Source organism: Salvelinus fontinalis, chromosome 14 (assembly GCF_029448725.1).
Source record: "Salvelinus fontinalis isolate EN_2023a chromosome 14, ASM2944872v1, whole genome shotgun sequence".
Lineage (NCBI taxonomy): Eukaryota > Metazoa > Chordata > Actinopteri > Salmoniformes > Salmonidae > Salvelinus > Salvelinus fontinalis.
Window position 1 is genome coordinate 48,067,339 of NC_074678.1, and position 14,035 is coordinate 48,081,373.

General features: G+C 43.7%; 1 pseudogene; it reads left to right on the forward strand.

The window, feature by feature from the left end:
• Positions 1-1,307: 1,307 nt before the first annotated feature.
• On the forward strand, positions 1,308-7,831 carry LOC129869343 (DNA methyltransferase 1-associated protein 1-like; annotated as a pseudogene).
• The last annotated feature ends 6,204 nt before the right edge of the window (positions 7,832-14,035 follow it).

Genomic DNA, 14,035 nt, shown 5'->3' on the forward strand with positions numbered 1-14,035 from the left:
GGCATGTTTGTTAACAATACCACTGAACATATCAAAAATGAAGTTCCAAGCGTCTTCGACAGAGGGGATCAAGCTGATTCTATACCATTTTACAGAGGCCAGTTCATGAAGGAAGGCTTGCTCATTATAGTTTTTTAGCAAGCATCTATGACAAGTCAGGACAGGTCGTTTCACTGAGCAGCCATTACGAACACAGGCTGTAAAACAGTGATCACAAAGGTCATTACAGAAAACACCAGACTGATACCTCTCAGGATTATTTGTAAGGACAACATCGAGGAGAGTAGCCTTTTCTGGGTGTTTGGACTGGAGTCATATCTTGTGAGATAAGGTAATAATCTGAGAACGATTTAGGGAGTCCCATTGCTTTAGGATTTGGTCAGGTGGTTTAAGCATGTCCCAGTTTAGGTCACCTAGCAGGACAAATTCAGACTCAGTGTAAGGGGCCAGGAGAGAGCTTAGGGCAGGTAGGGTACAGGCAGGTGCTGATGGAGGGCGATAGCACCCAGCAACAGTCAACAAATAGCTATTTGAAAGTTTAATGCTTAAAACCAGCATATCAAATTGTTTGGGGACAGACTTGGTGGAGACAACCGAGTACTGAATGTGATCCTTGGTAAAGATTGCCAGTCCCCCATTTTTGGAAGATCTGTCTTGCCGAAAAAGGTTTACAACCAGAAAGGTTAACATCTGTATGCAAAACATTCTTCCTTCACAACATCTCAGTAATGACCATCACATCTGGATTGGAGCTGTGAACCCACACTTTCAATTGATCCATTTTAGGTAACAAGCTTCTAGTGTAAACGTGCAGAAAACCCAGGATCTTACGAGAGCCGAAATCAGTCAAGCAGATATCAGAGCACAAGCCAGAATTGGGGCTAGCAACAGTAGATGGGCCAGGGTGTACATGCACATTTCCAGATATCATCAACAGTAATACAATCAAGGCACGGCGTAGGACAATACGGACAAGGTAGGTTGAATCCAAAGGGAGGCTGCTGAGGGGAGAACGGCTCATACTAATGTCTGGAATGGAGTGAATGGAATGGTATCAAACACATAGAAACCATGTGTTTGATGTGTTTGATACCATTCCATTAATTCCGTTCCAGCCATTACTATGAGCCCATCCTCCCCAATTAAGGTGCCACCGGCCGCCTGTGGTTGAGTCTGTATTATTTCACTTGTAACCAATCATAGCTATTCATAACAATATATAGCCTACAATGCAGGCCTGCACTTTTTTTTGCATTGACCCGTGACCTATATGTATTCTGGCCTCAGGATCTGGTCCTATCTGGTGGATGGATGATCTAAGCTGTAATGGGACAGAGGAAGACCTGTCCCACTGTCTCTTCGAAGGCTGGGGAGTCAGTAACTGTAAACTAGGCGAGGATGCTGCTGTGGTCTGTGAGAGAGGTAAGACTGACCCCAGTGACCACAATGACACATCCACAAAGACCAAGAGACCAGTCACAGTATCATTGAAAAGCATTAAAGGGATAGTGCAAGATTTTGTCAAATAAGCCCTTTTCTACTTAGCCCAAGTCAGATGAACTCATGGTACCATTTGCATGTCTGCGTGTAGTTCGAATGAAGTTACCAACTAGCATGCTTAGCTGTACCTGTAGACTTCCAGTCACTGCGCTAACGCTATTTAGCAATGGCTCGGAAAACGACCCTGAACTTCCTTCAAACTATACGCAGAGATATAAAAATGGTATCCGTGAGTTCATCTGACTCTGGGTCAGTAGAAAAGGGGCTAAATTGACACAATCTTTGCACTATCCCTTTAAGAGAGAATTTAAGCATCCAGTAGTGTAAGTTCTTGGTAAAACATGTTTTATGATTCATTCAGTGTTGTGGTGCTATTTCTTTTAGGTGAGAGAGCGCGGAAAAAAATGTAAATGACGTCATCATTTCCTCAATAAAAAGTTTATATTTTTACTACTCTCAAACAACAAATTAGGCATAAGGTACCTAATTTCTAAAATAGGCCATCATCACTGTCACTCATGAATGATAATTCTTCACATTTTACCGGTGGAATGGCCAAATTGCATCTCCATGTCAATCATTTGATTGATCTCAATCAGTTTCATGGGAGTTGCTGGATATTGGCGGGAACTGGAACACGCTGTCGTACACGTCGATCCAGAACATCCCAAATGTGCTCAATGCCTGACATGTCTGGTGAGTATGTAGGCCATGGAAGAACTGGGATATTTTCAGCTTCCAGGAATTGTGAACAGATCCTTCCTGCATGGTGCGATGCATTGTCCTCTACGGCATGGGTGTCCCTAAACTGGAACGGTTGTTGCTAACGTGCGCTAATGTGACTAGAATGACGTTGTTTACAACAGCCAACTTTCCGGGACATGGACATGTCTTATATTGGCAGAAAGCTTAAATACGTGTTAATCTAACTGCAGTATCCAATTAACAGTAGCTATTACAGTGAAAGAAACACCATGCTATTGTTTTAGGAGAGTGCACAACAACAAAAAACTTTTATCACGGTAACTGGTTTGATACATTCACCTCTGAAGGTAAATAATGTACTTACATTCAGTAATCTTGCTCTGATTTGTCATCCTGAGGGTCCCAGAGATACAATGTAGCATAGTTTAGTTTTATCAAATCAATTTTAAATGTTCAAATGTAAGAACTGGGGTCTATAGTTTGACCCTACTGCTGACTCTGGCTCCACACCCATCCCGCCCGGCCATCTAGCTGTGTGAAAGTTAGTGTATAAGCTAATGATCCATCATGTATGACAGTCCTGGGAGTGTGTAAGCAAAATTTTGGGCAGTAATGTAATTCTTCACTGGATCGGTCTGAAACTTTACACACACTGCTGCCATCTAGTGGACAAAATCTAAATTACACCTACTCTTATTTGAAGTATGTCCTTTCTCTTGTATTTCAAAGATGATGGGGGAAAAAATGCATGTTTTTTGTTTGTATTATCTTTTACCAGGTCTAATGTGTTATATGGCAAAGAAGAATACTGAATGGAAGCTTGTTCGTTGATACTGTATATACGGATGAGATGGTCTTACCTCCGCCCTGACAACGCTAATTAGGTCGGAGCAATGGCAGAAGGACTGTTTGATTCTGTTGGCACGAGTGCAGATGGAGACAATGTGTGGAATACTGTAACACCTAATAATGGAGCTAAAAGGGCTAAAGTTGTAAAGTAAGATAATCCTCGGTGTGATACTGCCTCATTCCTCGCTGGAGTGTGATTCCTGAGCAATAATGTTTTTTGGGAAACTTGTTTGCGGTCACAAAGATGGTGAAGGACCCATTGGGAGAAGTGGAGTCAGAGTGGCCAGGAGTAGTATGATGTTGATTTCATCCCACTGGGCACAGATGTCAATTCAACATCTATTCCACGTTGGTGCAACGTAATTTCAATGAAACAATGTTGTTTCAACCAGTGTGTGCCCAGTGGGATGTGTGTCAAAAGAACAAAAAGAGAACGCACTGTGGCTCTACAGAACATATCATATCATACGAAATGGATGATGGACATTCACAAATGAATTACATACCATATGAAATGTAACATACAGTATATCCGGAAAGTATCCAGACCCCTTGACTTTTCCCACATTTTGTTACGGTATAGCCTTATTCTAAAATTGATTGAATAAAACATTTTCCTCATCAATCTACACACAATACCCCATTATGAAAAAGCTAAAACAGGTTTTTAGAAATGTTTGCAAAAAACAGACCCTTTGCTATGAGACTCGAAATTGAGCTCAGGTGCATTCTGTTTCCATTGATCATCCTTGAGATGTTTGTACAACTTGATTGGAGTCCACCTGTGATAAATTCAATTGATTGGACATGATTTGGAAAGGCACACACCTGTCTCCCCCGTCTCTCTCTTTTCCTCTCCCCCTGTGTCTCTGTTTCTCCCGCTTTCCCCCTCCCCATCTCTAGGCAGTGCAGGTGCCAGTGTACCCGGAGAAGGAGTATCAGATGTATCTCCATGACGACGGCTGTACCAAAGCAGAGACGGACCAACTGTTTGACCTGTGCAAGTGCTTTGACCTGCGTTTCATCGTCGTCCACAACCGCTCCTACACACACTTTAAATACTTATTTTGAATCCACAAATCACATTGCAGTCAGGAAGGATTTAAACATTTAAAAACATTTTAATTTGAATATTGGCATTTTCAAAAGCACATTTTGGAATGTGATACTTCATGAAATACAATGTCTTTCCATTATAATAGACATCCCGTAAACATTCCAGGAATTTGTGCTTTCAGAAACGTTCAACGGATTACCTGAAGGAACATTACTACTACATTTGTGCACGAGATTTACATATTTGTTGCGCGTCACGAGAGTCGCAGGAAACAGCAGTTGGAGAGACCATTCAACCGCACGCCTGATCAGGTTAGCAGCACGCACCTAAGCATACCTACAGAGGAGAAGCTGTGAACTGGACCTGCTGTTTTGGACTCTCTCTCTTGCGCACCTGCTGTCTCTAACTCTGAATAATCGTCTATGAAAAGCCAACTGACATTTACTCCTGAGGTGCTGACCTGTTCCATCCTCTACAACCACTGATTATTAGTATCTGACCCTGCTGGTCATCTATGAACGTTTGAACATCTTGGCCATGTTCTGTTATAATCTCCACCTGGCACAGCCAGAAGAGGACTGGCCACGCCTCAGAGCCTGGTTCCTCTCTAGGTTTCTTCCTAGGTTCTGGCCTTTCTAGGGAATTTTTCCTAGCCACCGTGCTTCTACATCTGCATTGCTTGCTGTTTGGGGTTTTAGGCTGGGTTTCTATACAGCACTTTGTGACATCAGCTGATGTAAGAAGGGCTTTATAAATACATTTGATTGATAGAACTTCAGAGACAGGTGTGCCTAAGGAAATGCTCAAGTCTGACATATGTTTTCACTCCCTGGCTGGACCATCGACACCAACTCCACTTAATCTACTCCTTTAATGAATTGCATCAGCATCCAGCTGTGGAGGACCATATTCCATATTCCATCTGGCTGGCAAATTATTTTTTATATTCCATTTTTTTGTGAGGTTCTGTATGAAAAGCGCTATTCGAAATAAATGTATGATTATTAAGACAATTCCCCTGTTAGTGTTTTGAAGGTGCAGCTTATTTCACCTCCTGTTCTCATGGATGTGCCTTTTTGAGCTTCCTGTCTCGATTCCCCAGTTTGGATCCAACATTTTATGCTGTGTCATAGTCCAGGGTCGTATTCATTAGGGCAAAACTTTTTTGCAATGGAAAACCAAAATAAGCTTTCTTAGTGGACAAGTTCAGATAGTACCTCCCTGTTTCAGTACATTGTTCATTTTTGTCCTGATGAACATGACCCAGCACTCACGTTGCACTTCCCGGTTTTGCCCTGCAGGTGGAAGAAGAGGAGTATCTGATGCAGGAGCTGCGGAAGATTGAGAGCAGGAAAAAGGAGCGTGAGAAGAAGGCCCAGGTCCTGCAGAAGCTCATCACGGCCGCCGACACCAGCACAGAGATGAGATGTGCATAGCGCAAGGCCAGCAAGAAGAAGCTCCCACTGAAACGAGAGACCGAGAAACCGGTAAATCAACCATCACCCCCCCATGCTTTTGTAGAGATCTGAGAGTATCTGATAGTTGTGAGAAATATGGTGAAGGGCTCCACCTTGCCCTCCAATAAGCCATGTGCAATTCTCAACTCCTAACAATATTTTTGTTGTTGTGTGTGGTTACGATTTCAAGTGTGTTTTGCATTTTAAAGGACCCTGATGCCACCCTACTTTAAAACATAAAGTTGCTAAGTCTGTCTTGCTCACCTCTCTACTGTCTCCGTCTGTCCACAACAGGCTGTTCCTGAAATTGCAGGCATCAAATTCCCTGACTTCAAATCAGCTGGAGTCAGAGGGTAAGCATGGCCATTCAATGAAACGATCAGTTGCATATGATTTGTATATAGGAACTGCATATGGGTTTTGCTTAGCTTCTTAGCTTGTTCCCCTCCAAAATATCATCGTAGGACCTCAACTTTACAAAAGGCCAATATAAAGCACTCGTCTCAGAATATTTGAGATCGTTTTGGAAAACTCTCCACCAACGTTCCATTTTATAAGGGTCCAAAAGATCCATTTATTTGACTTTAAGTCACCGGTCTAGCGTGCGTGGTCTCATAGCTTGTGATGTATGCTGAGAGTGGCTGGAGCATGTTAGACCTGGCTCTTAAGTCCCAAATGGTACCCTATTTCCTATGTAGTGCACTACTTTTGACCAGAGCCCATAGGATTCTGGTCAAAAGTGGTGCACTTTATAGGGAACAGGGTGCCATTTGGGAGGTGGGGCACAGTCCTAGCTCTCATTAGCAAAAAACATGATTTATGCCGTTAGTAGCGCACTAATATCTGTAAGACGTAGCAGCAGAGGGAGCTTATTCATCTGAAAGACTGATGGGGAGCCGTTACTCTCTATGCAAAATGCATTAGGGCTAAAGGAGTGGAGATCTCCTCAGATAATCTGTCAGATAGACTCGGCCGGATAAATACATTTTGATCGGCCCCGCTGAAGTGCATTTCATACGAATAAACCGCCAGAGGTGAGGACGTTTATCCCCATATTCCTGACACCCCCGACTTATTGTGTGTGTGTGTGTTACAGATGAAACTGCCGAGCTCAGTAGGCCAGAAGAAGATCAAGGACATTGAGAAGTTTGTGATGGAGCGGGAAGTGGGTGAGTGCACAGTTAGCCATACCACCACCATATCCTAGGACTAAATGATACGGAAAGCAAACCAAGGCATTATCTCACACAAGCTGTAGAAATAACATCTACCACACCAATCTGAATAGAGAAAACAGACGTCAGAAAGTATTGACAAAAAAATTGTCTAAACCTGTAAGAGAGACCATCCCAAAAATACCAACGCACTCTTACCAGGTAGTGGCGTTACAACGCCTTTTGAGTTTGCATATCTATGTAGGAATAGTAAAACAAGGCAAACAATTTGGTTACTGACAATGCATTGCGGTTTCACACAACCTAAATCAGGGCCTCAAAGTGATGCGCGGGATACTTCCTGTTTCTAACTCCATCTTTCCCTACTCTGTTCTCTCTGTGTAGACCTGAACCCCACGCCCACAGAGGAGATAGTCCAGATGTTCAACGAGCTGCTCATTGGCACGGTGCTGGTCTAGGAGCTGAAGCAGGCTCATGGTAACTGTGAGTACGAACAACAGATGCTCCGCCACTTCTACAAGGCCCTGCTGCTGGAGGAGGGGTGGGCCCTGTCAGGCCCCCAGTGGGAGGACGACTGGGTGGTCTGTAGGTGCACGGCCCCGATGACATCAATGGGGAGGCCAAGGAGCAGATCATCGATGTGGTAAGAGCCCCACTCACCCCCAACTCAAGTCTTTTAACCCACCCCACACACACAAACTTTGGTTGTTTTCATTAGGCACCATATGGAATACAACTGATATAAACGAGGGACTACCGGAGCTTGTCCTATAAGGAATGCCTGTTTTCGTTGTCCGTCGCTATACGTTTTGATGTAGTGTACCCTAATGAATACAGCCCGGCTGTCTAACAGGAGTTGGCTGAATAGAACTTGTCAAAGAGAATACATTTAGACAGTGTTCCAATGGGCACTGTCATAGTTGCATGTGAAATTATGCAGATATGTTCTGGACCAATGGCTGACAGCGTTTGGTGCATTCTTTGTCATTCCAGCATAAACGCAGAGAGTCCGCCTCCAGTTCCTCGTCCATCAAGTAGGTGAAGAAGCTTTGACGTGGAAAATGAGCCCTGGGGTTTTATGTGACTGAGGAGGAAAGGAGAGAGGATGAGGTCACATCCCACCCTGGCCTCAGTGGAGCGGCCTATAGAGCTGAGGGCTGGAGGAAGGGGGAGGGTTTGTCATCCATCACATCACCCCCCGACAAATAACAAATAACCAAGCCCCCTGCCCCCCACCCCCTAAATGTGACTGATGCTCCTGTACAATAACCCCCCCACCCACCGCCACCCCAGGCCCAACATCCACTCGCCCCTTTACAGCAATATCATGACAAATACAACGACTGACATTCCTTTTCATTACTCCTCCTCTCCCTCCTTTGTGCAGGCTGAGATGAGGTCAGATAAACTGTAAATAGCCAGACCGAGCTAATAGAGCCATGGTGGAGAGATGAGCCTACTGTCTATTTAAGATTGGGCGAGCAGTGCCTGGTTTTCCAAAAGCATCTTAAGGCTAAATTCTAACAATTTAATTTAGTCTTAATATGCTTTTGGGAAACCAGGCCCATAAATAAAGGCATTCTCTGACCACAGTTTCATCGTGCTGTTTTGTTTCCTGGGTTATGTCGTTTTGTGTTCCCTCTTAGTGGAGGCACCCCCTGTCATTGCATTAAAAGCAACAGCCACGGTAAGTGCCATTTCAGATAAGTCAAAAGGTTTTTGCTTATCTTGGCTTGTGAGAGAGTTTGATCAAGCTAAGCTGTCCTCACTGAATCAGAAAAGAGTGACCAAATCAATAAACCAATTTTTTTTCAAATGGTCTTGTGTGTTCTAATATCTCATTTGTAGCATAGTTCTCGTATTGAAGTCATGCTAGAATGTAGTATAATCGGTCTGTAATCAGCACATGAAATATCTAAAGGCAATAGCTTGAAGCTAACACCAGAAGATCCGGCATGGGGTGGAACGAGATTGAGAAAACAGCGCAGAATAGAGTGTTTACCAAGAGGAGTTAAAGCTGCTTTTCAATGTCTTTCCAGCAACGACAAAAAAAAAGCTATTCAACGCGTTGTGCTTATAGACCCGTCGCTTTGCCAGGGAGCATCCCTAAGTACTAATCGGTCTAAATTTAAATTATGCTCTGCAGCAGTGATGTAAGACTTATTTCCGAAACAATTAATGTTGAAAATAAATGTGATGTAAAGCTGTAAGATCATGACATGTTGGCCTTGCCTGCCATTCCAGTTAAGTTACAAATGAGTTCATTAATATGTTAATTAAGCCATGTTAATTTTTTGTTTACGCTGGCCACTGGAACAGCATTAGATTTCTCATCATATTGCTAATTGCATGTCAATGATGCTATTGAGCTCATTTAGGCATGAATTTGTATGCAAATGTCACGTAAAGGGGGTTGGCTGGTAAAGTATGCACGTTTCTTTAAATGAGAATTATCGATAGTTTAAAATATATATATTTGGGGAAGATTTGAATGATATCACACAGGGATAACTGCATAGCTAGACATATTAGAAAACTCCGTTGCAAAAGCTGAGACCGATAACGTTAATAAGGTTGCGCATTGAAATGGAGGCAACGCCACTATTCCATGCGCTCCTTTATGACGTTTCATTCCAGAATCTGTAGGTTGATAAACTCCAACAAATAAATTCGATATCACTTGGATGACATTTCAAACAAGATCTTTCAGACTTCCATTCAGCGCAAACTAAGATTTATCCAAACTTCTCAACAAAGGAATTAAAAAATGGGCAAAGTGAGTAGGCAAATGTACTTGCTCGTTTTTCAGTTGTTGACAGGTTTACTGTTTTGAGGTAACCCTAATAATATATTTTTTTATAAAAAATTCGACAGGTTTGGCCTGTAGGCCTATGAAAGACATCCTTACTAGTGTAGAACAAATTCCCAGAGCCTTTCAAATCATGATGTCCATGTATTTAGAAATTCCAATTGTTAACTCATAACACACTTTTCAGGTTTGGGAGTCCAATCTGTGTGTCCACCCCACAAATCCCTCAGCAATCAGGATGATCCTGAGAAGGGTTGGTTTTCCAGGCTCATCTCAGAAGGCTGTGTGGAGTCCTGTGCTGCCCCAGCTGCCCCAGAGGGCTGTACACCACGTGGAGGCCAGTGCCAATGCCAGCCATGACCTTTCCTGCCCCTTGACAGTGGAGCTGTTGAATGCAAGAAATCTTTACATTCCTTGGTTGAAAGATAGTCCTACTGTCAATCAGGAAGTGAGCCAGCTCAAGAGGCCTAAACTGTCATGCCCCAAGTTGACCCAGCTGTCCCAGGGTGCTGTGCAGCATGTGGAGGCCGGTGCCAAAGCCAGTCAGGTATCCTCGTACCTTTCTTGGAAGAAGAGGAGGCTGAACGATTTTATTGCGGAACAGAAGAAGGTGAGCCAGCCCAAGAGGCCTAAACTGGTCCCCAGCATCAGGGCCCCCAAGGACCCCAGCCCACTACGACAGAAGCAGCAGCGACAGAGGAAGAGGCCAGCCGATAAGGTGTATGGCAGCAGGGGGTGCACGAGAGCAGCCAAGAAGGACATCTCTAGAGATCTGGCCCAGCTCAAGCCTGGTCAGTCCACAGGAGATGCCCGGAACAATACAGACACTGGGTAAATATCTTTACAGCTAATACTGTATTATGGAATTTGTATGATTTTGTTAATTTAATGACCCAATAGAATTCAAAGCTCTGATTTCCCTTGAAGTCTAGAAACAAGGTAGGTTCCATACTGTACAATGATAGAAGAGTTGACTACAACACATACCAGTACAGTATGGAACCAGGCCAGGAACAAGGTGTTATGTGAGGCTGTGTTTGTATCCTATAGAGCTGAAGAACCTCATCGTCTGGAGGTTATGAAGAACCTGACAGGCCTGTGGGGCAGCACTGGGCGAGGCCAGCCTCAGCCGACTCCACGGGCCAACCGTCTCAGCCCCTCCCTGGCCCAGTACTTAGCCGCCACTGTCACACCGAGGACCTTTGACCTCCAGATAATGGGCATGACCTCTGACCTAATGGACTTCTTGGACATGCCCGAGGAGAGACTGTCTATAGAGCTTTGGGACCTCGGGGAGGGCACAGGGGACCAGCGCTACAAAGCCAACTGGCAATTCTCCGGGGAGCACGGCAATGTGCTGATGGAGGGAATCTGGCTCCAGAAAGACGACAACTGGTGATTTGGAGACCTCAGCTCGCCCAAATGCTTCCTCAGTAGGAAAGAGGAGGGAGCTTATCTGCTGATATTCACTCATTCATATGCACACATCAGTAAAGGCTTTGAGGAAAATAGAAATTGCAATTGGAAGTTCAGTTTACTTTCTGAATTTAAAAGGAATTGACCCCAACCCCGGAACATATTCACACATAGGCTCACACAAAAAAGGATGGCTCTTGAAGATTGCAGTATCTTATCTTTTTTATATACAATTCATATTTTCATTAGCATGAATACAGTCATTCTTGTGTTTTTATTCACCTTTAAAATCCTGCCATGACAACCAGAGACGTGTAGCATTGTAGGGTTGCTGTGTCTGTGCACTTGACTAGTCTAAAACGCCATGAACTGATGGTGTCACAGGTGGGATCTGAACCCTGGTCGACTGCGTGAGAAACCACCATCTTAACAATTAGGCCAATAGATAATTCCTCCATTACACTGGCATAAGGGCCACTTATAGCAATGAATCTCTACCAGGTATAGTAGGACAAAATATTGAATAACTGATATGTCATATTACTTCCCCAAAAGGAATATAGATATGTTGATTCCCAGGATGGGATATATGAGGATGATATGTCCATCCAAGCATCCAGACGCATGAAATAAATGAGCTTCTAAAATGCACTTGATTGCGCAGAAATAAATGGATTTACATTAATGATTCTATATCTTATTCGCTTTTATACAGCGTGTGGTTATCTTTGAGCTTGTGAAAAAGTGAGTTTGTTTCAGTGTCAATTGGCGCTTTTTTCCCCTCATTCATCTAGAGTGTGTTATTTAAATGACTGATTTGAGATGGGGTTTTGGTTCATTCAGATGGGATTTACGGTGCCTTCAGAAGGTGTTCACACCCCTTGACTTTTTCCACGTTTTGTTGTGTTACAGCCTGAATTTAAAATGGATTCAATTGAGATTTGTTTTGTCACTGGCCTGCACACAATACCCCATAATATCAAAAGTGGAATTTCGTTTTTAGAAATGTTTGCAAATGAATTAAAATTGAAAAGTTGAAATGTCTTGAGTCAATAAGTATTCAACCCCTTTGTAATGGCAAGCCTAAATAAATTAAGGAGTAAAAATGTGCTTAACAAGTCACATAAGTGATACATAAGTTCTGTGTGTGCAATAATAGTGTTTAACATGATTTTTGAATGACTACCTCATCTCTGTACCCCACACATACAATTATCTGTATGGTCCCTTAGTCGAGCAGTGAATTTCAAACACAGATTCAACCAATGCCTGACAAAGAAGGGCAACTATTGGTAGATGGGTAAAAAAAAAGAAAAGAAGCTGACACTGAATATCCCTTTGAGCATGGTGAAGTGATTAACTACACGTTGGATGGTGTATCAATATACACAGTCACTACAAAGATACAGGCATCCTTCCTAACTCAGTTGCTGGAGAGGAAGGAAACCGCTCAGAGATTTCACCATGAGGCCAATGGTGACTTTAAAACAGTTACAGAGTTTAATGGCCGTGATAGGAGAAAACTGAGGATGGATCAACAACATTGTAGTTACTCCACAAGACTAACATTAATGACAGATTGAAAAGAAGGAAGCCTGTACAGAATAAAAATGTACCAAAACATGCATCCTGTTTGCAAAAGGCACTAAAGCCTTCCTCTCCGCATTTATAAAATTGCTTATTCCAGTTACTAATAAGCATGCACCCCATAAGAAAAGTACTTTAAAAACGGTTAAATTCCCATGGATTGATGAGGAATTAAAAAATGGTATTAAACACTTATATGGTTGAGAGGGACCAGGAATAAGGATTAGACTGGCTGCACAGCTGTCACCCTCTCTGGCCTCTAGGTCACCAGGCTGCTCGTTATGGCGCACACCTGTCACCATCGTTACGCGCACCTTCAAGTCATCAGACTCACCTGGACTCCATCACTTCCCTGATTACCTTCCCTATATGTCACTCCCTTTGGTTCTTTCCCCAGGTGTTATTGTTTCTGTGTCATGTCTGTGCGTTGTTCGTGGTTCTTAGTTTGTATTATGTTGAGTTTATTTATTAAAACAACTCAATCCCTGAACTTGCTTCCCAACTCTCCCCGCACATCGTTACAGAATAACGCCTCACCTAAGGGAAGCATCCTGACTGGCTGAGTTATTTATTTTCTTCGGTGGGAATGGCATCGGGTCCGGGAGCCGCTACAGACTCTCATGCCTCAGACAGATCGCCAGGCTCCCTTGCCTCAGCCGACTCGTCGGGCTTTCATGCCTTCGCCGGATCGCTAGGCTCCCCTGCTTCCACCGGCTCGTTAGGCTCTCATGCCTCAGCTGGATCGCCAGGCTCCTCAGCCGGTCTGTCAGGTTGCCGTGCATCAGCAGGGGTGACCGGTCCGCTCCTGATCCCCAGGACATCCCTTTGTTTGGCGTCCTGCGGCGTTCAGCGCCTCCCCGGCGCTGAACGCGCCGGGGAGGGGGTACCGTCACATATGCTCTCTCTCTAGGTCACCGTGCTTCCGCGTCTCAGCCGGACTGACAGGTTTCCCACGACTCAGCAGAGGTGACTGGTACACTCCTGATTGTCATTTTGGTCAGCGTCCTGCGGCTAGAGCCTCGCGTCGGAGGGGGTACTGTCATTTGTGCTCCCTCTAGGTCACCAGGCTGCTCGTTATGGCGCACACCTGTCACCTGGACTCATCCCTTCTCTGACTACCTTCCCTATAGATGTCACTCCCTTTTGTTCCTTCTCCAAGCGTTATTGTTTCTGTTCCTGTGTCATGTCTGTCCGTGCTTCTTATTTTGTATTGTGTTGTGTTTATTAAAACACTCACTCACTGAATTTGCTTCCCGACTCTCAGCGCACATCGTTACAACAGCTGATCGGCAAATGTACTGTAAATTGAGAAATCATGTGACTAAAATAAGAAATTGTATTATGAAACAAATTACACAAAGAATGATAGTAAAAAGCTTTGGAGCACCTTAAATGACATTTTGGATAAAAGGTTGAACTCAGCTCCATCATTCATTGAATCAGATGGTTTGTTCATTACAAAACCCACTGATATTGCCAA